Source organism: Balaenoptera acutorostrata, chromosome 9, assembly GCF_949987535.1.
Source record: "Balaenoptera acutorostrata chromosome 9, mBalAcu1.1, whole genome shotgun sequence".
NCBI classification, from domain to species: domain Eukaryota; kingdom Metazoa; phylum Chordata; class Mammalia; order Artiodactyla; family Balaenopteridae; genus Balaenoptera; species Balaenoptera acutorostrata.
This window is the reverse complement of record NC_080072.1, coordinates 4,240,984-4,266,174: the sequence shown is the minus strand read 5'-3', so window position 1 is coordinate 4,266,174 and position 25,191 is coordinate 4,240,984. Positions and strand designations below refer to the sequence as shown.

General features: G+C 47.4%; 1 long non-coding RNA gene across 1 annotated transcript; it reads right to left on the bottom strand.

Moving 5' to 3' along the window:
* Positions 1-22,393: 22,393 nt before the first annotated feature.
* Positions 22,394-24,626, bottom strand: LOC130708859 (uncharacterized). The gene is made up of 2 exons (XR_009009282.1): positions 24,366-24,626; positions 22,394-23,513 (listed from the first exon to the last, which is right to left on the bottom strand). It is a non-coding gene; the product is annotated as an uncharacterized LOC130708859 (long non-coding RNA).
* Positions 24,627-25,191: the final 565 nt, after the last annotated feature.

The window sequence follows — 25,191 nt, the reverse complement described above, 5'->3', positions numbered from 1 at the left end:
ATGATAGATATCTGTTTAACTTTTTAAGGAACTGCCAAACATTTTTTCCAAACAGGTTACACCATTTTAAACTCCTGCCAGCATATGTGAGAGTCTATGCCTAGACTTGGAATTCCTGATCTTTAATCTTAGTCATCCTGATGGGTGTGTAGCGGTACCTCACCATAGCTTTGATCCACATTTCTATAATAGCTAATGAGGTCAAAGTCTTTTTTTCCTGGAGCCCTTTGTATACCTTATTTAATAAAATATTTGTTCAAATCTTTATTAGCCTGCCTTCTTATTGAGTTGTAAGAAATATTTATATATTCTGGATATGAATCCTCTGTCTGATATATGTGTTGTAAATTTTATCCCCTAGTCTATTGCTTGCCTTTTTATTTTCTTACTTATGTCTTTCAAAGAGTAAACTTTTTTGATTTTGATAAAGACCAACTTACCAATTTTTTCCTTCTGTGGTTTGTGTTTTTTGTGTTCTATCTAGGAAATCTTGGCTTACCCCAAGGTCACAAAGATTTTCTCATCTCTTTCCACCCAGGAAGTCTTATAGTTTTAAGTAAGAGTTGATGTTCATTCTTTTTTCCATTTGAAAATCCAGTTGATCCAAACATATTTTGAGAAGAATTGTTTTCTCCCTCTGTTGAATTGTTGCAGCAGCTTTGTCAAAAATCAATTGACCATATATGTATGGGTCAGTTTCTGGACTCTCAATTCTGTGTCCTTGATCTGTGTGTCCTTACACCAATACTAACTGTCTCAAATTATGTAGCTTTTCAAGTATGTCTTGCAATTAAAGTACTCCAACTTTCTTATTCTTTTTATAAAAATATTTCCTCACTCTAGGTCTTTGCATTTCTATATAAATTTCAGATATATAGCTTGTCAATTCTTATTGAGATTGTGTTGAATATATAGGTAAATTTGAGAACAATTGCCAATCTATGAACATGGTATATCTCCTCATTATTTAGGTCTTCTTAAATCTCTTTCAACAATGTTTTGTAATTTTCAGTGTGGAGTCTTGTTTGCCTTTCATTAGATTATTCCTAAGGGTTTTTTGTTTGTTTGTTTGTTTTTGGTGCTGTTCTAAACAGAACCTTTTTTTTTCTTTTCCAACTGTTTGCCCCTGTTCGTATAAGAATATGATTAATTTTGATATATTAGCTTTGTATCCTGTGACCTTACTAAGTTCACTTATTAGTTCTACTGGTTGCTTTGTAGGTTCCCTGGGATTTTTTATGTAAACAATATATCAGCTGCAAATAGGAACAGTTTTATTTCTTCAATTCTAATTTTTAGTCCCTTTAGAGCTTTTGTTTGTTTGTTTGTTTCTACCTTATTACAATGGCTAGGATTTCCAGTACAGTGTTGAGTAGACATGGTGAAAAGCAGGAATCTTTACTTTTCCTTGATCTTAAGGAAAAGAAATTTCAGACTCACCATTAATTATAATGTTGCCTGTAGGTTTATTGTAAATGCTTTTTATCAGTTTGAGGATGTTCCCTCCTATCCTAGTTTGCTGAAATTGTTTTATTAAGAATGAGTGTCAAATTTGATGCAATGCTTTCTCTATATTTATTTTAAAATTCATGAGGTTTAACTCCTTTATTTTGTTAATATTTTGAGTTATATTGATTGATTTTCAAATGTTTAGCCAAGTTTACATTCCTGGTTTAAGCCTTAATTAGTCCTGACATGTTATTATTTTTATAGATTGTGGGATTTGACTTGCTAATATATTTAAAGGATTTTTCTGTCTATATTCATGAGGAATGTTAGTCCACAATTTTCTTTTTTTAAATGTCTTTGTCAGGTTTTTATATTAGGGTTGTGCTGGCCTTAAAATGAGTTGAAAATGTTTCCTCCTCCTTCATTTTCTGAAAAAAAAATTGTGTATGATTATTTTATTTCTTCCTCAAATGTTTGATAAAATTAACCAATGAAACCATCTATCTCTGGATTTTTCTTTCTGGAATTTTTTTTTTAATATAATGAATTAAATTTTGTTTACAGATGTACAGCTATTCAGGTTTTCTATTTCTTCTCATACCAATTTGTTAATTTTGATTTTTCCTCAAATTTATCCATTTCATTGAATTGTTCTACTTTATTGGTATAAAGATGTTCACAATATCCTTTAATAGTCTGTAGGATCTGTGATACTAGTATTCTTTCACTTTCTGATATTGGTACTGGTACTTGTATCCCTGCCATCACTCCCTCTTTTTCACTTTAACAGTCTGGCTAAGAGTTTATCAGTTTTGTAGATCTTCTCAAAAACTCAGCTTTTGGCTTTTTTTTCTCTGTTGCCTGTTCTTTATTTCATTGGTTTCTGCTCTTTTAGTTATTTCCTTCTTTTTTCTTCATTTGGCTTTACTTTGGTCTTCTTTGTCTAGCTTCCCAAGGTGGATCCATGCGTAATTGATTTTAGATTGCTTTTGTTTTCTAATAAAAGTATTTAAAGTTTTGAGCTTCCCTGTAAGCACTGCTTTTGCTGCATCCCACAGATTTTGATATGATAGATTTCCATTATGATTCAATTTGAATTATTTTCTAATTTCCCTTGTGATTTCATCTTTAATTCATGAATCATTTGTAGATTCATGAATCATTTATAGATATTTGGGGTTTTCCTAGATGTTTTGTTATTAATTTCTAATCAGATTCAATTGTTAGAGACTACACCCTACATGATTTCCATCCTTTATAACCTACAGAATAGTGTTATAATATTTTATTTAGAGAATCAATAGATCTTTTGGAGGTCAATAGGAGAAAACCAGTACTTCTCTCTGGCATCCAGAAAGAAGCAACTCTCATTATCTAGGTCATGACTTTCTTGTGACAGAGGAATAATAATAAGACTGGTGCTTTCCAGAGAGATCAGCTCGGTGCTTTGTGACCACCTAGAAGGGTGGGATAGGGAGGGTTAGAGGGAGACGCAAGAGGGAGGAGATATGGGGATATATGTATATGTATAGCTGATTCACTTTGTTATACAGCAAAACTAACACACCATTGTAAAGCAATTATACTCCAATAAATGTGTTAAAAAAAAAAAAAAGATTTACTGAGACTTGTTTTATGGCCCAGCATACGGTCTACCTTGGTGAATGTGCATTTGAAAAGAATGAGTACCCTGCAGTTGCTGGGTGTAGTGTTCTATAAATATCAATTAGATCAAAGTGACTAATACAGCTGTTTGTATCTTTCATGTCTTTACTGATATTTTTGTATATTTGTTCTGTTCATTGCTGAGAGAAGGATGTTAAAATCTCCCTTTATGATTGTGAAATTGTCTATTTCCTTCCTTTACCCTGTCAATTTTGCTTCACTTGTCTTGAGGCTCTATTACAAGACACATAAAAATTTATAATTGCTCTAGCTTCCTGATTAGTCATCCCTGCTATTATAATAAAATGTCTCTATCTCTTTTGTCTTGAAGTTTACTGTTTAGTATAAATCTTAATTGATATTAATATGTCACCTGCCACCTTATGCTTACTGTTTTTAATTTATTTACTTTCAACTTATCTGTGTCGTAATATTTAAAATGAATCTTTCATAGGCAGCACATACTTGGGTCTCGCTTTTTTTTTTAATCTATTCGGTCAGTTTCTTAGTTTTACTTAGAGTGCTTAGAATTACAACTTACTATTGGTCCTTTCTAATTATTGTTCCTCAGTTCTCTCTTCCCTGCAAGCTTCCGAATTATTTGAATATTTTTAGTATCCCCTTTCAATTCACCTACTGGCTTTTTGGCTATATTTCTTTGCGTGTGTGGTGATTCTAGGAATTGTAGTGTGCCTACCTAGCCTTTCTCAGCCTGATTAGAATTAATATTGTGCTACTTCATGTGACATATAGAAGCTTTTCAACTCTATAGGTTCCTTTCAACCTTCCCATTTTTAAATGTTTGTGGTTGTCTTACCCAAAGAAACCCCACCAGTGGTATCATTTTTGCTTTAAACATTCACCTGTATTTTAAAGAACTTAAGAGAAAAAAGATATCTTCAGGGGATAAAGAATTCTGTATGCACAGAGCTTTTCCCCCTTTCGGCATTTCAGATGTATTGTTCCACGGTCTTCTGGCTCCCACGGTTTCCAATAAGAAATCTGAGGTCACTGAAATGGTTCATCCCTGTATGAAATGTGTCATTTTTCTCTAGCTGCATTCAGGATTTTTTTCTTCAGCTTTGTGTTTTATCGGTCTGTTTATGATGTGTCTACGTACGATTTCTTTGGATTTACGTTGTGTGGGGTTCTCTGAGCTCTTGAATCCATAAATGTAGATCTTTTACTGAATATGGGAGGTTTGGGGGTATTATTTCTTCAAAGATTTTTCTACTCCATCTCTTTCTTCTTTCCTTCTGGACTGTAGTTAGAACGTGTTCCATCTTTTTATGTTGTCCTGTGGATTCCTGATAATCTGTTCATCTTCTTTCTTGTTCTTTTTTCTCTGTATTCTTCAGACCGGGTAATTTTAACTGGTCTGCAAGTTTACTGTCTTTTACCTCTGTCATCTCCATTCTGCTATTGGGTCTATCCAGTGATTTTCTAAAATTTCACATATTTTATTTGTTAGGTCTAACATTTCAATATCCTCTTGCAATACTTACTCTGCTAAGATTTCCTATGGTCTCATTCATCTCAGATGTGTTTTCCTTTACCTTATTGAGTAACGTTGTAGTAACTGCTTTGAATTCTTTGTCTGATCATCCCAATGTTTGAATCATCTTGTTGTTTCCATCTGCTGATTGTTTCAGCCCTTGATCATGGGCTGAAATTTCCTGTTCCTTTGCATGTGATTTGGATTATACCATGGGCAATGTGAACGCTATGTTGTGTAGACTCTGGGTTCTGTCAAAATCCTCTGAGGAATGCTGATGTGTTTGTTTTAGTGGCAATGAACCCAATGGGCTTCAGACCCTGAGATCTGTTTCACCTTCTCTGGGGGGAGGGGTCATGTCTCATTTCAGTGCTCAGTTTGGTGCTCGCCTTGGCTGCTTTGGGCCCACCCTGCACACACGGCTCAGGTGAGGCTGGGACTTGTGGGGATTCCTGCACACAATTGGACGAGCCTGTCCTCGGCTCTCTCCTTCCAGGATTTCTCCCTCGCACTCCAGCCAGTCTGGGCTCTTCTTCTCCAGCCAGGAAGGCAGCGGGGTTTCTATCATAGGTTTAGCTCCCCACACAGCACTGATTAGGGACTAGAGTCTTATAAGACAAAATAAAAGGAGGGAAACTCACCCTTTATGCAGGTCTCTGCTCTAAGTTTTGAGCACCTTCACCATGTGCATTTTGTCCGGAGTATATAATTGTAGTCCATGTAGGGCTGAGCTGTAGGGGGCTTACACCACCACAGCGGACCAGGATCCCTGAGTTTTTACCTATGTGTGCATCCGTGTAACCATCATCTGATCAGCATAAGAAACATTTCTAATTCCTCCAGAAGTCTCACTCCCCGGCAGTGCCTACTCCCCCAAGGTAATCATTATTCTGACTTATTTAACCATTGGTTAGTTCTGCCTGATCTCTAATGTCACAGAAACAGAACCATACTGTATGTACTTTTAAGTGCCTAGCTCTTTTTTAACGTAACGACTGTAAGGGGGATCCATTCTGTTCCATGTAGAGCAGGTTCAGAATGCTCATTGCCAGGTGACAGCACATCATGTGATATGAACATACCACATTTATTTGTCTCCTTCCCTGTTGATGGATACCTGCAGTTTCTGGTTTGGGGGCACCAGGCTGAGCCTTTTAGGAGGCAGAGTGGCTGTAAGCATGTCTCCTGGAGTCACACAGTCCTAGCTCAAATCCTGGCTCTGCCACAAACCAGCTGTGTGACCTTGGGCAGGTCACTTGCCCTCTCTGAGCTGCAGTTTCCTCATCTGTGAAGTGGGGATCGCATTAACAGTACCTACAGGGTTGTCGTGACAATCGGATAAGACGAGGCACATAAAATCATTTCGCCTGCTGCCTGCCAGCACGTGATCAATAAATGGCAGCTGTTGAATTATTATTGGCGGGAGCAGAGAACAATTACGAAGGTCGGCTCTGGAATCTGATCTGGATTCAAATTTCAGCGTGAATGAGGCAATTGTTATCAAACACAGTCTAAGGCTAAGCAAATAGTCAGCTCACAATTTATTATCATTATTGATATCTGCTACTTTAAATGCTAATGACCTTTATAACATTCCTGTCAGGAGGTTTGCAGTTTCGTAGAGAAAGGAACTGTTTCTCAGAGCTCAGAGACACAAGGGGGAATCCCCAGGCCACACAGCGGGAACAAGTGGCAGCTGGGGTCAGGGTCCAGGTTGGAGCCCTGCCCAGTCCACACTGCCTTCCGAATGCGGGATTCAGCTCCCCTGGGTTGAGGGCACTGTCCCACGCATCCACGGCCTTACCTGGATATCCAAGAAGGGTGTAGTAGAGGTCACGTCCCCACTTGCCTGTACCCACCTGGCTTCTGTCTCCTGGCTAACCCGATGCGGGTGTGAAAGTGTCCCCCAGCCCATTTGCCCTCGGGTTGGCCCTGGGTCCGCTCCAGGCCACTGCACGGTGTGCATGTCGTGCACTGCACAACTCTCAGGGCAACATTGTTCTTGCCATCTTGGGGGCCCCGCTGCCCTGGAGCTCCCTGGGCCTTTTCCTCTGTGCTCGGACATCCAGCTTGCCCGGTGGTTTGCCCGGCACAGGGCGGGGCCAGAGTGCCAGAGCCTGAGGCTGAAGCCGCAGGCACTGCCCGGATGCCCAGGTGCTGGCTGGGCTCTGTGGGGCTCTGCCCTCCCTCCCCCTGCCCAGGGCATCCAGGGTGGGGGTGGTGGGGTGATTAGCTGGTCTGCAGGTGCCCAGAACCTCGTGAGGGGCCCACCCCTGCTATGGGGTCCCAAGGGTGCATGGGGTGCTGGTCCCGGGAGGTGCTCTGAGTGGTGAAGGCCAGTCTGGGGTCTTTGAGTGAGAACAACATCTGGGGCTGTGTTTGGATCCTCCCACCAGGGACCTCGGGAGGACTTCTTCCCTCTCTGTGTCTCGGTTTGCTCATCTGCAAAGTGGGGCTGAGGATAGTACCTGCCTCACGGGGTCCATGTGGGGACCGAGTCAGACTAACCAGGCGAGTGCTGCTTGGTCAGTGCTGGCCGTGTTTACGCCCGAGGTGGCCAGGTCAGGGCAGGGCCACCAGTGGTGTCCATGGGCCACGCGGGCCTTTGAGAGGTGCCGAAGGCCTTGGGCCCACATACCAGCCGCCGCCCACACAGGCTGACGTCCCTTCCAACGTCGCAGAGGGGCTAAGGTCACTTGGAATCGCAGAGAAGGGCTGGTGCGCTGGGGGTGGAGGCAGGACAGAGTCCCTGAGGAGTGAGCGCGGCTCAGCCACTCCCCTCTTGAGGACCCCAGACGGCAGCAGCCCCTCTTGAGGACCCCGAGCTGCTCCAGGTCAGGCCCGGCCTCCATCACAGGCGCAGGAGAGAGCAGAGGGCTTTGTGGCCTCCAACAATCAACCTGGGGCCACAGGATGAGGCTCGGGGTCGAGATGGGGGAAGCAGGGGCTGGTGGGCAGAGCTGCACATGCCCAGGCCCAGCCCAGAGGGATTAGGAGGCGAGGTTCAGGGTAGTGTGGTGGCGGTGGGGGGAGGCTCTTTCTGTCCTGTCCCCCCCGCCCTTTCTCAGCCTGAAGAGGACTGGTGTTCAGCCAGCACCCCTAAGTCCCACACGTCTGTGTGCCAGGTAATAACCATGGAACGCCCCCGCTGCAAAGTGGCAGTTGTCACCCCCCCCCCAACCCCCAGTTACTAATGAGCAAAGCCCAGGGACGCGTCCAGGGCCACCCAGCCTGCAAATGGTAAAGACAGAACAAAAGCCAGGCCGTCCGTCCCTCCCTTCCCCCACTCGCCACCTCCCCCCACCACCGTCTTGGTGCAAATATAAGCCTAATTGCTTAAACAGAGTTGCCTGCAATTCCACCCCTAGGTGTAGACCCAAGAGAAAGGAAGACACGAGTCCACATAAAAACGTGTACACGCGTGTGCATAGCAGCATGGTTCATAACAGGCAAAAAATAAAAACAACCTAAATGTCCACTACTGGTAAATAAAATGTGGTCCATTCATACAAGGGTATATGGTTCAGCCCTAAAAAGGAATGAAGCACTGACACTTGCTACAACGCGGATGAATGTTGAGGACGTTATGTTCAGTGAAAGAAGCCAGACACAAAAGCCCACATACTGGACGAGTCCATTGATACGAAATGTTCAGAACAGGGAAATCTGTAGAGATGAAAAGTAGATTAGTGGTTGCTAGGGGGTGGATGTGGTGGATAATTGGGTTGAGGGGATTTGGGGGGTGGCAGCTAAGGGGCATGGGTTTCTTTAAGGGCATGAAAATGTACTAACATTAATTATGATGATGGATGCACAACCCCGAATATATTAAAAACCATTGAATTGCACACTTTCAAATGGCTAAATTGCAGGGTATGTGAGTTATGTCTCGATAACGTTGTTAAAGATAAAGGAACCTAGACCATGTGGAAAGTGCCTAGCCCAGTGTTCTACTCCTTGTAGACAAAAAAGAAATTAATCAATAATAGAGAATAAATAAAAATAATAAATGAATCAGGACCACACAGAAAAGTGCCCGCCCAGCATCCTGCCCCTGTCAGCAACCAGTAAACGTTGGTCTCTCCTCATTCTGTGCTTCCCAAAGCACCCCCGCCAGGTCCAGGCTCTGGGCTCCCAGGCCACGCCAGTCACCTCTGGTACCAGGTTCTAGGCTGGTACACAGTGCCCAGAGCCACTCACACCATGGTGGCTCACTTTGATGGTAAGACATCTCAGGCTCCATCTGCCAAAGCAACGTATCCAGAGGTGGACCGCACAGTGATGGAAGGTGTGAGCACCCCAGCTGGAAGCTGTGGGCAATACTATATTAGTCAGTACACAGCTGTGTAACAAAAGACCTGAAGACACAATGGCTCCATTGTGAAATTAACATCTCAGAAAAAGGTCAGGCAGGCCTCCAGACTCCTTCCACATTTCTGCTCAGCTGTCCTCAGCAAGTAGCTTCTATCTCAGGTCCCAGATGGCGAAGGAGGAGGGGAGACATACCATTTCACCTTGCCTTGGTCGGAACTTATGGCTCATTGCAAGGGAGTCTGGGAAATGTAGTGTTTAGTCGGGAAGCCACGTGCCCAGCTCAGCATTTGTTACTTGGCAGTGGAACGGGCGGAAAGGAAGGACTATCGGTCCCCAAGAACGCAGCCAATAAGCATTGGGAATCTCAGTTTCCTCATTTGTAAAGCGAGGGTAATCGTAGTGAGGGTTGCTTAGAAGAGAAAATGCCTGGGGCACAGTACACACCCTCAAGAAATGGGAACTCCCTTACTGTTCTCTCTGCCCCCAGGACCCCCCGTGCTGGGGGTTGGGGGTGTGTGGAATGAGGAGGTCTGCCCAGGAGAGCCCTGGCGGGTGGCGTGCAGACAGGGCACAGACCGAGTGATCACTGCTCTCATAGCAATGGCCCCGGGATGAGTGGAAGCCACTGGGAGCCCAGGAGACTTGGCTGGGAGTGGACCAGGCGGGGGAGGCTCAGCGCTGCCCGCTGCTCATGGTCCGGCCAAGCTCCTGCGGGCACTGCCCCGTCCACGATGTCAGCTCAGCACACCCAGTGGTCACAGCTTTTCCCTCTGCTCTGGCCTCAGACTCACTGGTCAGCTGGACGCTCAATACATTCTGTTTTGAAAGAAAACAAACTCTTTTGAAACTGCTCCTGGGAGCACAGACTGAGAGTCTCGCCCCTTCCCTTGGGGGCTGGTGGACATGGAAGTTTCAGGGAAACCCGACAGGCGAGGCCGCGTGTGGGATGATCGCCTGGCACCAACCCTCTGGGGCGGCAGAGGCCTCAGAGTTTAGACTGAGGGCGGTAGGGAGCCATTGAAGGACGGAGAGGGAGGGTCCCTGGATCGGAGGAATGTTTCAGGAAGTTCGGACAGCATGGCCTGCATTAGAAAGATAACGCAATGGGTAACAGAGGTGAATTAGGGGCAAGATGTGGGTGATGAATGTGACATTTTAAATAGGGATCCATGGATTTAGCGGCACTCAGGCCCAAAGGGATCCCAGGTCATCCTCAAGGCCCCAGAAAGCAGGTTCAGTCTGCGGTTTTGAAGGCAGGAATCAGGGGCCCCTATGGGAGGCTCTGGGGGCATCAGCAGGGCAGAGGGTTTGGGGCAGGGCCCTTGCTGCTTCCGTGGCGGCAGCGGTGGAAGGCAGGAGCAGAGTCAGGAGCTGCCTTTGCTGGTTCTCACCTTCAGCGATGCTGGGCGCGGGGCGAGGGATCCCTGCAGGCAGAGCCTCCCTCCTCGTCCTCCGCCAGAGAGAACGGCTTTCCCTGGAGTTCCGGCATGATCTCGTCCTGCAGCTCGAAGGATGCAGGTGGCCAGGAAGCCGAGCCTCTGTTGTCCCCTCTCCTAGCCTGGTCAGCCTCTGGGGGGACGAGGAACTGGGGGGAGGGGAGCCGTGCCCTCAGCCTGCTTCCTCTGGAGGGTCCAGGACAGCTGGGCACAGTGACCCCTGACAGGCTGGGAGGGGCATTGACCCCATGGGCGCTGGGCCAAGGTCACAGGGCAGGGTGACAACTTTAAGTGACCTCCTCCTGAACTGTCCCTGGGCCAGGGGCTTGGCTCCAAGAACTCCTCCTGTGTCATCTTGTGCCCTCCTTAGGGAACCCCAGGAGCTGGGGACCGTTGGGGCACCGCCCTGCAGATGAGGAAACTGGGGACCCAGCAGAAGGGGGATGCTGGCTGGCAGGGATGCAGCAGGAGGGGAGGAGAACCAGGATTCAGTCCCCTCCCCGAGACCGTCTGCTCGTAGCCCCTTGCCAACCAGGAGGCCGCAAGGGCACCGCCATACGTTTTGTGTGTGTGTGTATGTGTGTATATCTGTGTGTGTCTCTATGTGTCTGTGCATGTCTGTTTGTGTATCTGTATCTGTGTGTATCTGTGTGCGTGTCTGTGCATGTGTGTGTGTGCCTGTATGTGTCTGTGTATATGTCTGTGTGAGTCTGTGTGTGTATGTATCTGTGTGTGTGTGTCTCTATGTGTCTGTGTGAGGCTGTGTGTGTATGTATCTGTGTGTGTGTGTCTCTATGTGTTTGTGTGTGTCTGTGTGTGTGTATGTCCGTGTGTGTCTGTGTATTTTAATGAAGCGAAAAGTGAGAGGCAGGGCCGGGCTGGAGGTCTCCCTCTGACTTGGGGCAGTACTGGCCCCAGGATCCGGGCAACTGACCACATAGGGGGCAGGGTGATTTCTCACCCTGGGGCCACAGGCCCAAGCCAGCCCCTTGTTCTCCCAGGAACCTTAGTTTTTTCACTTCGGAAAATGGGTACTATGTCTGCTTCTCATGGAGTTTGGGGCCTAAGCGTGAGAGCCGGAGAGCCGAGAGGGCTGATGACCCAGCCCCCATCTGGAAGGCACCGAGGGTGGTGGAAAGACTCAGTGGGTGGGAGGATGGGGGCCCGATCTTCTGGATCCCCTTCCCTCTTTGCAGGTGGCCCCAGGCCAGACACGGCTCAGGGCTCCCTGGCGGGAAGCCAGAGACAGGCCTGTGACCTCCAGCCTCAGGGGAGAACGTAGGACTGTCTGTCTCATGGGTGGGGGTCGGGGGAGGCAGGGCTGTGTCGGGCATCTAACGAGCAGACGTGTGGGTGTGCCTGGAGCTCTTCCTGTCACAGGGCCTTTGCACACTCCACTTCTTCCGGTTAGTGGATTCTCCTCCCCACCCCCTTCACTCAGGTAACTCCTCTTCTTGTCTCAGGTCCCAGGTCATGTGTCACTTCCCAGAGCAGCCTCCTCTGATTTCCTTGACTGGGGTCACCCTCACAGCCCCCCTGCACCCTCTTCTATAGGAATTGCCACGTCACATTGATTTATAGGACTATCTATTTAATGATCATCTTCCCCAGTAGACTGGGTACCCAGGGCTCATGCCTTCTTGCTCGCCATTGCCTCTCAGGGCCCAGCCCAGAGCCAGGCCCAGGGTGGGCACTCAAACTTACCTGTTGGATGAGAGCAGAGCAAGCAAAGCCTGCAAAGTCTCGATCCCCCGCCCCTCAGCCCGGCGGGCCCAGCAAAGGCCCAAGTCAAGGCACCTTCCAGGTAAGAGCCTTAGATGGTGGCAAAGGAGAAGGTAAGGGGCGGGGGCAGGGTAGCCTCTGAGGCTAGAGCACCCTAGGGAGGCAGGCAGAGTAGTGTTGAAGGTCATGGATTCCGTGGCCGGGCTGCCTGCCCACTGTCACGGACTAGTTGAGTGACCGTGGACAACTCACCTGATCCGTGCCTCGGTTTCCCCTTCTGTAAAGTGGGGATAGTGACATGCCCCACAGGGACGTTGCAAGGACTAAAGAAGATAGTTTATGTAAAGTTTTCAGAATGCTGCTTGGCATTCATAGATGCTGTATATGTATCAGCTTTCTTTCGTTCTTTCTTACTTGCTTCAAAATTAAAAGTTTTCTAAAAATCACATAAATGATACGCAAGTGTCCAAGGCACAAACTTAAAAGAACCAAAACAACAATTTAAAAGTAAAATTTAAATCCCCAGAAATCTCACCAGCCAAAATAACTATCTGGATTAGTCAGGGTGAGTAACTGACTAATCATTAGTTCAGCTGTGAGCAACAGACAGCTTCCCAAATAGCAGTGGCTTAAATAAGATAGAAATTGAGTTCTTTTTCACGTAAAAGTCTAGAAATGGATGGGAGGTGGATCTTCCCTACAAAGCCTTCAGAGAGTGAGGTCCTTTCCTGTTCCCTGAGCCATCACCCTGGAGGTGTGGCCCTCACCTTTTGGTCCAGGATGGCAGCTGGAGCTCCAGTCATTGCATCCGTGTTCCAGCCAGCAGGCTAGAAGAAGGGACAGAGAAGGTGCATGCCACTTGCTTTTTAAGAAAGATTTCTTGAAGCTGCAATATGTTACTTCTTTCTTTCTTTTTTTATCTCCCATTGGTAACATGGCCACACTTAGCTACAAGAGAATCTAGGATATAAGCCCCTTATTATAGGTGAGCCATGTACTCAGCTAAAAAATGCAGGTTCCATTACCAAAGAAGAAGGAAGGGAGGATGGATATTGGGGGCAGCCAGCAGTCCCGCCAGTACTACATTTGCCATCTCAGGGAACATGCTTCCTTCACCCTCTTGCAGCATTAGTGTACACACACTCACACACAGGCAAACAATCTCACAATGTAGGGAAGCAGGATGTTTGCTCTTGCGTTACTCACCTTTTTCATTCAAAAGCAGATCATGGGTATCATCCCCATGTCCATAGAGATTCACAAGATCATTTTTAAAGATGGCATCACACAGACGTTTGATGGTTCCACCAGGATCGACAGACGCTTAGACCGTTGCCGGTCTCCCAGTATCAAAACCCATGCCGGGATGAGCATCCCTGAACTGAACCTCTCTGAACTTGGTTGGAACACTTCAGTAGCATAAGTTCTCAGAAGCAGAAATGCTGAGTCAAAGGGGAATACGCTTGACACTGGATGTGAATCGAGAAATTGTGCTTTAGAAAGGCCAGCCCAGTCTATACTCCCTCCACATTGCCCTGGCTTTGGTCATGTGTGGGTGATCAGGGTAGAGCTGGGAATGTGGCCAGACTGAGGCTCACCCTACCCCTTACCCCACCCTGGCTCCTTCTCCTTACAGGGGCTGGTTCTCATGACTGCTCCGAATCCAGGGCTTTCCCCTGTATTCCCACAGTGGGGATTGTGCTCCAACCTCCAGGGAGAAGCCCCTGCCTGGACAAAGCTGATCGTGAGGTCCTGCCCTCTCCAGGCAGCAGTGAGCAGGAGCCTTCACAGATGCCTGGGCTGCTTAGGTGCAAGTTAAGCACCTGGATGAGGGGTAGGGTGGACAGCCTGTGGGGGATGGGGTCTGGCCCCTTGACCAGATGGATGGAGAGAGTTGCCACCAAGGCTGAGCTGTCAGGTCCGAGAGGGCTCAGAAGTGAGCATCAGCCCGTCTGGGGTCAGCCTGATAGTCCCAGCCTCAGCTGGCAGCAGGGTTACCAGATTTAACAAATGAAAAATACAAAACACCCAGTTACATTAGAATTTCAGAAAAATAACAAATAATTTTTAGTATGTCCCAAATATTGCATGGGACGAAGTGTCGAAGAAGGTGCATGTCACTTGCTTTTTGAGGAAGTTTCCCAGAAGCTGTGAGATGTCCTTTCCTTTTTATCTCCATTGGTGGCAGGCCACACCTAGCCGCATCCTTTATTTTATTGGGCAGCCCTCGCTGGCTGCACCCTGGGCACCTGGAAGCAGTAAGCGCAGTGGAAAAACCCTGAGCTCTAGCACCAGGCAGCTGGGTTCAAATCCTCGTTTCTTCTGCCTCTGCTAGCTGTGGACTTTGGGATGAGTTGCCTAACCTCTCTGTTCCTCACTTTCCTTGTCTATAAATACAGCACGATGATAGCACCGACCTCATGAGAGTGTAGTGGATAGTAAATGAAAATCATCTGCTTTCAGCAATGTGGAATATAGATTAGCGCTAAGCTCTCCTCTATGCACTATTCAGAGTGTTGTGTGAATGAGAATGAACACCCTTTTAAGCGCACAGCTGAGAGCACAAGAAAGCGAGGGAAATCCTGGGGCGGGGGGTAGGGGTGCAGAAATGGAGACAGAACTGAAACCAGGGCTGGAAGCTTGTGAGGTGATGCTGTAGCAGAACCGGGAGGGTTAGCTGGTCATGGTGACCCAGAGGCTGGGTTCCAACACCCAGGAAGACACCAGAGATGAGGCTCTCATCCCACATGGCACAGAGAGCTGGCACTGAGAACCCCACATGCAGCTGGGGTTCCCAAAGTGCTTCCCTCCCAAGAAGAGAGTGGAGGAGATGCATTCACCCACTGCCTGGGGGAAATGAAAAGGGAGCTGACAGGGGAGGAAAAACACCTCCACGGGGAACGCATAAACATTGCTCTGTCTTCACAGTACACTCAGAGTTTAATATATTTACCTTATGGCTTGGAAACCCTCAAGCCAAGGAAAGACCATAGTGAGTGAGCCTGAACCAAGGACCCCCTGGGTCATCTAGATGAATCAGACCCAAAGCCTCATCAGGGAGACTTCAAGGCCATTTAGTATTTCTACAAAGTCCCACTGAAGATGAGTTCACAATTGAAAATTGCAAACATAAAGGAAACCATCCACCAGGAGTAGAATCGGTATGTACAAGTATACAACCCTAAAGGAATCCATAGCCTCAGGTGGAGTCTATAAAATGATATGTTTTCACTGTTCAAGGAGCTACAGGAAGGAATTGAAACCTAAGAAAATAACAAGTCACCGTGAACATAAAACAGACATATTTCAAAATGAACCAAAATAGAATTACTAGAAATAAAAAATTAAATGAAAGCTCAGTGTTCGGGAATTCTCTGTTCTGGCCGTGGTGATGAAAAGAGGTTGGATTTACTCATATATTGCAACAACCAGAAAATGGGACTAAATGTATGAAACAATGGTTTTTAAGACATTGAAACCAGGCAGCACAGGACCGTGATGCCAAGGAGAAGGAGAAGAGAAGCAAACCAACTGAGCCTTTCAATCACCTGGATTCCTGTCCAGAGAGGAGCAGGGGTAGGAGCGTGGCCGTGGTCTCGTGGAGTTGGGGAGCCAGAAATCTGGATTCCACAGGCTGATACTTCGGAAGTTACAGAAATCTGATAGAAAAACAAAGCAGGTCACATACAAAGGAGCTCAATTAAGCTGACAGTAACAAGAGAAGCCAAAGACAGTAGGAATAACACTTAGAGAGGTTGAGTGAAAATCATGGTCGAATGAGCCTTATGGAGCAGATACACTATCATTTAAGATAATGAGGGTGAAATAAAGATGTTTGGACAAAAAATAGAATTTACCACTTATAGACTGTCGCTGAAAGAAATACTAATCTGAAAAAATTAGAGAGAATTTGATGAGCACATAAGAAAATCTAAGTAAGCATTGCTGTATAAAATATAACTAGTATAATAAAATACATAATTTGAAAGATATGGAAATAATACTGGATACAAAATAACAAAATAAGGAGAAGACTGTGAGTTAAGCATTGTAAAGTCCTTATATTCTTCAGCAATTGGTGGAGATATTAATTTTATGCTTAATTAAGTCAAACATGCATGTTAAAAATTGTAAGTTAACTACCAACAGATTAGAAGTCTATTTTGTAACTTCCAAGTGAGTAAGGTGTAAGAAAAGAATAAATAAAATTTAAACTGATCTTAAAATAAGAAGAAAAGAAAAAAGAATCATGGGAAATGCACCAAAAAGAGAAAGCCCAAAATAAGAATGGTAACAATTATTCCTACCAGCCTATTAATTACAGTAAATGTAAATGAATCAAAAACATAAGTTAAATGACAGAGTTTGTGAGAACTGTTTAGAAACAAACAAAATCTAGCTATTATGTTTTTACAAAAGACGTCTATAACATAAGGATAGAGAAAGACTGAAATTAAAAGGCTGAAAAAATATGTATCAAACAAAAACTAACCAAAAAGAAGCTAATATAGCTATATTAATGTCAAACTAAATGGCTTTTAAGATAAAAAATACTAGTGAATGACAGGCACAATTTACCAGAAAGATATAACAATTCTAAACTTATTTGCATTCAATTGTATGGTCTTAAAAATATCTAAAGCAGAACTGGTGTAATTACAAAAAGAAACAAATTCATGATTATGGAGAGATATTTTAATGTTCCAATTTCAATATTTGATAGTCCAAGCAGACAAATATTAATGAGGATATAGGAGTTTAGAATATCATAGCATAGACTGGTGTTCAAGAAGATAAATTCTGGCTAAGCTACTTGGTTTAGATCCCAGTTCTGTCATTTACAGGCTGTCTGTTGGACCTCAGAAAAATTACTTAACCTCTCTGTGCCTCAATGTCCTTATCTCTAAAATGGTGTAACAACTGTACTGCCCTCAGAGGGGTTCCATGAGGAGTAAATGACTCTATTTATAAACCACTTAGGACAATTTCTGGTCCATTGTTAGCACTTTCCAAGTGTTTGTTAAATAAATTAAAATAAGATAAACTACTGTGAGCTAATAGGCATAAGCATAACCTGCCTCCAACAATGAAAAAAATACAAATTCTGTGTATCCAAGAACATGTGGGATATTTATGAAAACTGGGAATGTGCTAGGCCACAGAGCAAGTTCAACAAATTCTAATAAATGATATAACATGGAACACATTCTCTGACCATGATGAAATTAAGTTAAAAATCAATAACAAAACGATAATTCAAAAACCCCCATACAGGTGAAGATTTTAGAGCATACTTCTAAATAACTCAAAGAAAAAAGAAGAAATTATTATGGAAATCACATGATATTTGTAATTAAAAGATGATGCAATACTTCCTATCAACATTTGTGGGATGCAGCGAAAGTGATAGTTCGAGAAAAATTAAGGTCCAGAATGCTAACATTGAAAAAAAGAAAGACAAAACCTTTACAAAGTTAAGTGACCAACTCAACAAGACAGAAAAAAAAATACATAAAACCAATGAAAGTAAAAAGAAGGAAATAACAGAGGAAACATTAATAAAATAGAAGAACAGGAAACAACAGAGAGGGTCGACAAAGCCAGTAACTGTTTTTTGACAATAGAGAGAGCTTTAGCAAGACGGACTATGTGCTAGGGAAAGAGAAGATGAAAATAAAAAAGAGCAAGATAAAAAAGGGGAGAAATTAGATATACTAGAAATTGTTTACAAAATAGCACATCTGAAGGAAAACTACATGCCTAATGAATTTGAAAATACAGAGGAAACAGCCAAATCCTTTAAAAAAAATACAAGGTATCCAAAAATAACGCAAGAAGAAATAGAAAACTTCATCAGTCCTTTAACCTTTAAAGAAATTGAACTGGTAGATTTAAAAAAACTCATTCTTTAAAATTTCCATATTCTTATTCTTATGTTTTCTAATGTTCTGTCATTTATTGGTCTGATAGAAGTACATGAACACACATTAAAACAAAGAAATGCATATTTTATTGGGGATGCAGGCTCAACTTTTTTCCCAGTAGTGGAACGCAGCAAAGGAAGTTTGGGGCTTCCGGGATTAAAAGCCTTAAGGCCTCTATCAAAATTTGCCCTTAGCAGCTCTATGAGGTTGGGATAACTTGCCCCTTTTTACAGATGGGGCGATCAAGCCTTGGGGAGGGGATGTTAGGACGCTTTCCCCATCCAGCCAACACTTGCTTCTCACCTTAGCTCCTCGCCAGGCGAACTGCTGACCATTCCAAGTCCAGCACCAGGAAACGCAGCTCTGAGCTGCGAATTTCTCTGCAGAAACGATCCAGCGGAGGGGACAGATGACAAATGTGGCAGTCACTGCAGGATCAGCTGTGAGAGTAACGTCAGGCCTAGGAACAGGGCCGTAAGCCCCTGGTGATGCAGGGAGTCCCTGCTCCCGGCCCTTGACCCCCACAGATGCATTTCTTCCTCCCGTGGGATCTTAAGTCCTTTCCACCTACAGGTCTTTGCTCCTCCCCAGATGGTCACAAGACAACGGCAGTTTGATCAGATCAGATCAGCTATGGGGAAAACTGAGTCTCCTTGGGCTGTCACCTCCGTCCCTGCTGAGTGGGAACGTGCCTCCTTGCAGAGAGGACCGGCACGCGGGAGAAATGAACCCAGTCTCAGAACCAATGATGTGCTTCTGGGCAGAGAGACTTTGGTCAAGCGCTGTTGAATGTTGGCGCTATAGGATTCTTACAAAAAATGAAACAGAAATCATCCTCTCCCCTTGCAGGGGGAGGGGCACGCACTCCACACTGGGTCAAGCCTTGGCCACCAAGCCTTTAATTATTCGTCCACTTTGTCCTAGTAATTGCCCTTCAAGGAAATGGAGGAAATCTCAGGGTCTGAGTAACTGGTGGTTAATGGCAGGGGGGTGGGGGGGGGGAAGGCGGCTGTGGTTAGTGTTCTCATTTGCTTTTAAATTCTTCTGCTTTTCTGCATTTTTCAGGTTTTCTTTCATGAGATGCGTTGCTTTAGTAAAAGGAGAACGGGCAGTGTTTGTGGACCTCTCTGCCCCTGCACCACCTCCCACGCGCCCTCTCTAGGCAAAGGAAGCATCTCTGGTACTAATGCCCAGGTGGCCACCCCCCCCACACCCATGGACCACCTCCCCACGACCTTTAGAGGACCACTCCTACCCACATGCTACGTGGCTGCCCTTTCACCTGGTTTAGCAGCAAAAGTCAAGGCAGGGGCCAGGAGAGCAAGGATGTGGGGCTGGGTACAAGCAAGGTCCTAAGTGAAGGCAGAAGGTCCAGGGGGCTCAGGGCAGGGCCTAGAGATGGGAGCTCAGGGCTGGCTAGGGGCAAGGGAGCAGGGCGGTGTCCCCTATACCCTTCAACCAGCTTCCCCCAGTGTTAACATCTTATCAGAGACCCACAGTCCACTCATCCAAAGTAAGAAATTCACATCAGCACAACGTTATTACCTAAATCTCAGGCGCTTATCAGATTTTACGTTTTTCCACTAATATCCTTCTTCTGCTCCAGGATGTCCTCCAGGACCACACCTTGCCTTCGAGGTCACATCCCCTTGGCCTCCATTTGCTTCAGTGAGAGTCACCCATGTTGATACAGCGGCCTCCCATTCCTTCCTTTCCACTATTCCATCGTATGTAATTGTGTGGAAACAGCCCAGTTCTCCTGCGGACGGACGTCTAGGCTGTTTCCACACGTCATGTTAAAAATGACGTGAGCACTACTTACAATAGCCAAGACATGGAAGCAGCCTAAGTGCCCATCAGCAGATGAATGGATGAAGGAGATGTGGTACATAGGTACAATGGAATATTACTCAGCCATAAAAAAGAATGACACATTGCCGTTTGCAGCAACATGGATGGACCTAGGGATTATCACACTAGGTGAAGTAAATCAAAAGACAAGTATCGTATGATATCACATATGTGGAATCTAAAAGAATGATACAAATGAACTTATTTACAAAACAGAAACAGACTCACAGACATAGCAAACAAATTTACGGTTAGCAAAGGGGAAAGGGTCGGGGAGGGATAAATTAGGAGCTTGGGATTAACAGATACACATTACTATATATTTATAAAATAAACTACAAGGACCTACTGTATAGCACAGGGAGTATATTCAGTGTCTTGTAATAACCTATAATGGAAAAGAATCTGAAAGAGAATATATCTACATATATGTATAACTGAATCACTTTGCTGTACACCTGAAACTAACACATTGTATTCAATAAATCAACTAGACTTCAACAATAAAAAAAATGCTGCAGTGGACAGTCTCACGCTGGTCTCCATGTGAGTGTGGGCGAGGGTTTCTGAGCGGAGTTGTGGGGTCAGGGGATGATACTGTCCCAGCTCCACCAGGCAAGGCCACAGTGCTGTCCACAGTGACCACACCCATCACTCTGGTGGAGCGTGAGTGAGTTCCCATTTCCCTCCATCTTTGCCGCACTTGCTACTGTCAGATAGACTCACTTTCTGTAAATCCGGGAGGAAGGATGGGAGGTGCGAATGACATTGCATCGTTTGACTTTGCACTTCCCTGATTCGGTTGACATGGCCATCCACGCCGCTTCTCTACATTTCTTATTTTATCAGTGGGATTTCTTACAGTTTGTCGAGTGTCATGTATGCTGGATACTAATACTTTGTCAGTTGTCATGGAGATGGGACTCTGAGATCTCCCTTGAGGAAAGGGCTCCCTGCTTAAATTAAGGAGTTGAAATGAGATCACCCTGGATTATGCAGGCGGGCTCTACCTTCAACGACAAATGTCTGTGTAAGAGACAGGCAGGGGGATTTTGAGCCAGCACAGAGGAGACTATACGCAGACGGAGGCAGGGACGGGAGGGATGTGGCCACAAGCCAAGGATGTCTGGGGCCCCATGGAGCTGGGAGAGGCAAGGAAGGCCCCTCCCCTAGAGCCTCTAGTGGGAGTGTGGCCCTGTGACACTTTGATTTTAGCCAATATAACCAATTTTGGACATCTGGCCTCCAGAACCATAAGAGAATAAATTTCTGTGGTTGTGAGCCTCCCAACTTGTTTACAGAAGCCCCAGAAAACGAAGATAAAGGAGATCTTCTTGGCCATTGTCATGTCAGCAGAACGTGTCAGGGTCCCCAGCTCCTATGGCCCTGGGATCCCTCTAGGAGATCTCTGGTACCACCGATTTCTTGACCCCGAAACTGGTGCTAGGCCTAGTCACACAGGGTCTTGTAACTAGCCACGTGTGATCGGTTGCTAGGGGACCCCTCAGTGATATGTCACCCACCCTGCTCTCTGGCCAAGGCTGGTTGGGCCACAGAGGGACACGTGAGCCGAATGACCACTGCGGCTGACCGGTGGCCTGTCGGGCTGGTTCTTTAAGAATCTGAACTTAAGAGACACAGAGGCAGTTGCCGATTGCAACGTGGAGCTTCCACGAAAAGCTTGTGGAGAGTCAGGGCTGGGCACCCGCCCTTGGCCGTGTGTGGGACGAGGTTGAGCAGAGAAGCCAGTCGTCACAGAAACGGCAGAGTGGGGTGACGTGGAGAGAGGAGCAGAGGTCGGGCGGCCCCGCGCAAACACCACTTGTGCCCAGCATGTAACTGGGACCTTCCGAGTCACAGGCAAGGTCCAGCCCCAGAAGGGGCCCCAGCACCAGCCAGGAGACCGAGAGGACTTGACAGCAGCTCGGTTATGAATTGGCCATTTCTTCTAAGGCTCAGGACTCAGCATCTCTCCTAGAAGCTCTGGGGGACCGGGCAGGCCCACCTGGAGGACAGAGGACTCAGGGCACACGATGGGGGGAGGGCTTGAGTGGAATCCCAGAGGGGTGCCTGGGTCCAGCGTGAGGGGAGAAAAGGGAGGTGGTCTGGGAGCATCAGAAAGCAGGGAAAGAGTGGGGAGGGGAGAGGGCGCCACGCCTTCCAGCTGTGGCCCTGTGAGCCCACTTACCTTGCTGCACCTCACCTTTGCCATTTGCAAAGTGGGGACAATCATCCCTGGCCAGCCCCCTCCCTGGGGACTCAAAAGATGCTAAGACCTGAGGGCTGTGAATGCCCTAATGGCCACGGAAGTTTATGGATGGCACAAACGTGGGGGAGGGGAGAATACACCTGTATGGTGCACAGGATGGGAGGGGGTGTCAGGGAGAGCATGTGTGAGTGAGTACAGGTCAGTCACTGGCTCACTAGATACACCAGGGCTCTGCACACTGCAGCCCGCAGCCAAATCCGGCCCTTCACCTGCTTTTGTAAATAAAGTTTTATTGGAACATGGCCCACCCATTCACATACACATTGCCTCTGGCTGCTTTGCTTTTTAATGGCAGAGTTGGTTAGCTTCGACAGAGATAGTGTGACAGAAAGCTGAAAATATTTACTATCTGGCCCATTACAGAAACCATTTGCTGACCCTTGAGGAAAAGCAAAATAATTCCTTGTCAGATACATTCACAAATAACTATTGATTGAATACCAGGCTTATTTTAGGTGCTGGGCATCCAGCAGTAAAGAAAACAGATGAAACTTTCTGTCCTTGGGGAGACAGACAACAAGCAAAATAATGAAGAAAATGACATGACCTGCAGGTGATAAGTGTTAGAACAGGAAAGGGAATCCAGAGGGTCAGGAGGGCGATTTAAATCAAGTGGTCAAGGACGGCCTCCCTTGAAAAAGGTGAGGGGAAGAGCCAGGTAGTGTCTGAGGAAAGAGCATCCCAGGTAGGGGGAAGAGCCAGTGCAAAGGCCCTGGGGCAGGAGCACGTTTGCCAGTTCAAGAAGCAAGGAGGTGGTGAGTGCGCTGGAGCAGGTGAAAGGGCGTGAGTAGTTGCGTTGGAGCAGGTGAAAGGGCGTGAGTAGTTGCGTTGGAGCAGGTGAAAGGGCGTGAGTAGTTGCGTTGGAGCAGGTGAAAGGGCGTGAGTAGTTGCGTTGGAGCAGGTGAAAGGGCGTGAGTAGTTGCGTTGGAGCAGGTGAAAGGGCGTGAGTAGTGGAGACCAGGACAGATGGGCCATAGCGGCCACCCACGTAGGGACTTAGAGGCCATCGTGGGGTCTTGGATGTGTTTTCTGGCAGGAATGAGCAGCCGCAGGTGGGTTGTGAGCAGAGACGTGACATAATCTGACGTAGATGTGATAGGACCCCTGGCTGAGAAGGGCCTGAGGGGGCCAGCAGGGGTTTCCACAGGGGTCGGGCTCCAGATGTGGTGGGCAGGGTGGTGGCAGCGTCCAGAGGCAGTCAAGTCCGGGAGGCAGGGCTGGCTGGGTGCGCACATCAGAAGTGAGAGGTAAGAGAAGAAAGGGGTCAAGGTGACCCCAGACACGTGACCTTTAGGCTCGTTGTTTCCTGTCTCTTTCCACCTTTCCTTCCATCTTGTCCATCACTGTAGACACCTCTCCACTGCATGCAGAGGGCACTCAACCAACATCTGTGGGATAAATGCATGAGGGATGAGCCAACGGCACTAACTTCTACCTTTTCGGGGGGTGGTTTACGAGCAAATTCATATGCTGGAGTCCTCACCCCCAGCACCCCAGAATGTGGCTGTATTTGGAGATGGGGTCTTTAAAGAGGTGTAAAGTTAAAATGGGGTCATGGGGGGGTGGGCCCAAATCCCATAGGACTGGTGTCCTTCTAGGAAGAGGAGGTCAGGACACAGACACACACAGAGGGACGACCCTGTGAAGACACAGGGAGGAGATGGTCATCGGCACACCGAGGAGAGAGGCCTCGGGAGGACCCAGCCCTGCCCACACCGAGATCCGGGCTTCCAGCCTCCAGGACTGTCTGCTGTTTGAGCTGCCTGGTCGGTGGGTCTTTGCTACAGGGCCCCAAGCAGACTCACACAGGGAGCGACGAGGACCAGGGCATGTTCTCTGCAAGGGAGGAAACAGACACTGAAGGCCAGCCCCCGGCCAGGGCACCTGGGAGTTAGCGGCTGAGCTGGGGCAGGACCCTGATCTCCTGGGGCCCACACCCATCCTGGAGACATGGGACCAGGCAGCAGACAGCATGCATGTTGCCTCTGGGGGTGGTGGCAGGACGATGGCCCTGGAAGGATGGAACTCCCGCTGTCACCCGTTTGCTTGGCTGTGACACAGGCCCCAGCACCTTTACGACGTGGGGGGAACCAGGCCAGATTCACTATGGGCTTCTCCCCAGCAGCCCCTGGTGCCCAGGAAAGGGCATCTCAGGCCATGAGGCTCCTCCCCCAGCCCCGCCCCTCGGGCACCCGCTGTGGATGGGGTGGGGCGCGGGGGGGGGCGTGATGCTCTCTCACCAGCCGCTTCCACTGGGTGTGTCTGTTTCCTGCAGATCTCCTGCAGCTCAGCAGAGGCCCCCTCATCCCCGACTGCCCTTCCTCGCCTCTGCTGCGGTGGGCCAGCGACCCAGGGCCAAGGCGGGTCAGCACCATTGGTCCCAGAGGGCCTGCCCACCCCCCAGGCCACCCAGGATGGCACTGGTAGAGGCCGAGGCCGTGGGACCTGCTCCTCTGGGCCCGGTTTGAGCTCCTTTGCGATGGATCTGAGCAAAAGGAAGTGCATTCCCAGCACAATCTGTTGGCCTGGGGCCGAGCTGCCCCGTGAGGGATGAGGTCATGTCCTGCAATGGCCACACGGAAAGGGCGGGACTCTCCCTGCCCGTGGGGACTCCCATGGCTGGGGCCTTTTCCCAGAGACCCCTGGGAGAGCGATGGCTGGGGGTGACCTTCAGGCTGGGGATGAGTGACCTGGTGCCCATCTCAGTGCTGTCGGGCTGCACAGTGTGACCTGGGGCAACCAGGGTCCCACTCTGGACCCTCCCTCCCACTGAGCCAAGGGAATGGGCCAGCATCTCGGGGGTTCCTTGGGCGGCCACCGTTCGTGCTGTCTGTGCTGGCAGAGGTCATGTTCCGGAAGAGGTGGGGAGGGGTCTCCATCCAGGGATGATCGGGGATGGGCGCCAGCAAAGGTGTGGGTCTCGCAGCTCAGCAGGCGCAGGAGCGGCAGAGATGGGCCTCCTGTTTCCCATCCCGACCTCTGGTGGCGGGGAAGGGCCGCTCCAAGGGGCCCAAGCCTCTGACCCCAGTGATTGACCCGGTCTTTCCACAGAGAAGGGGGTGTGAA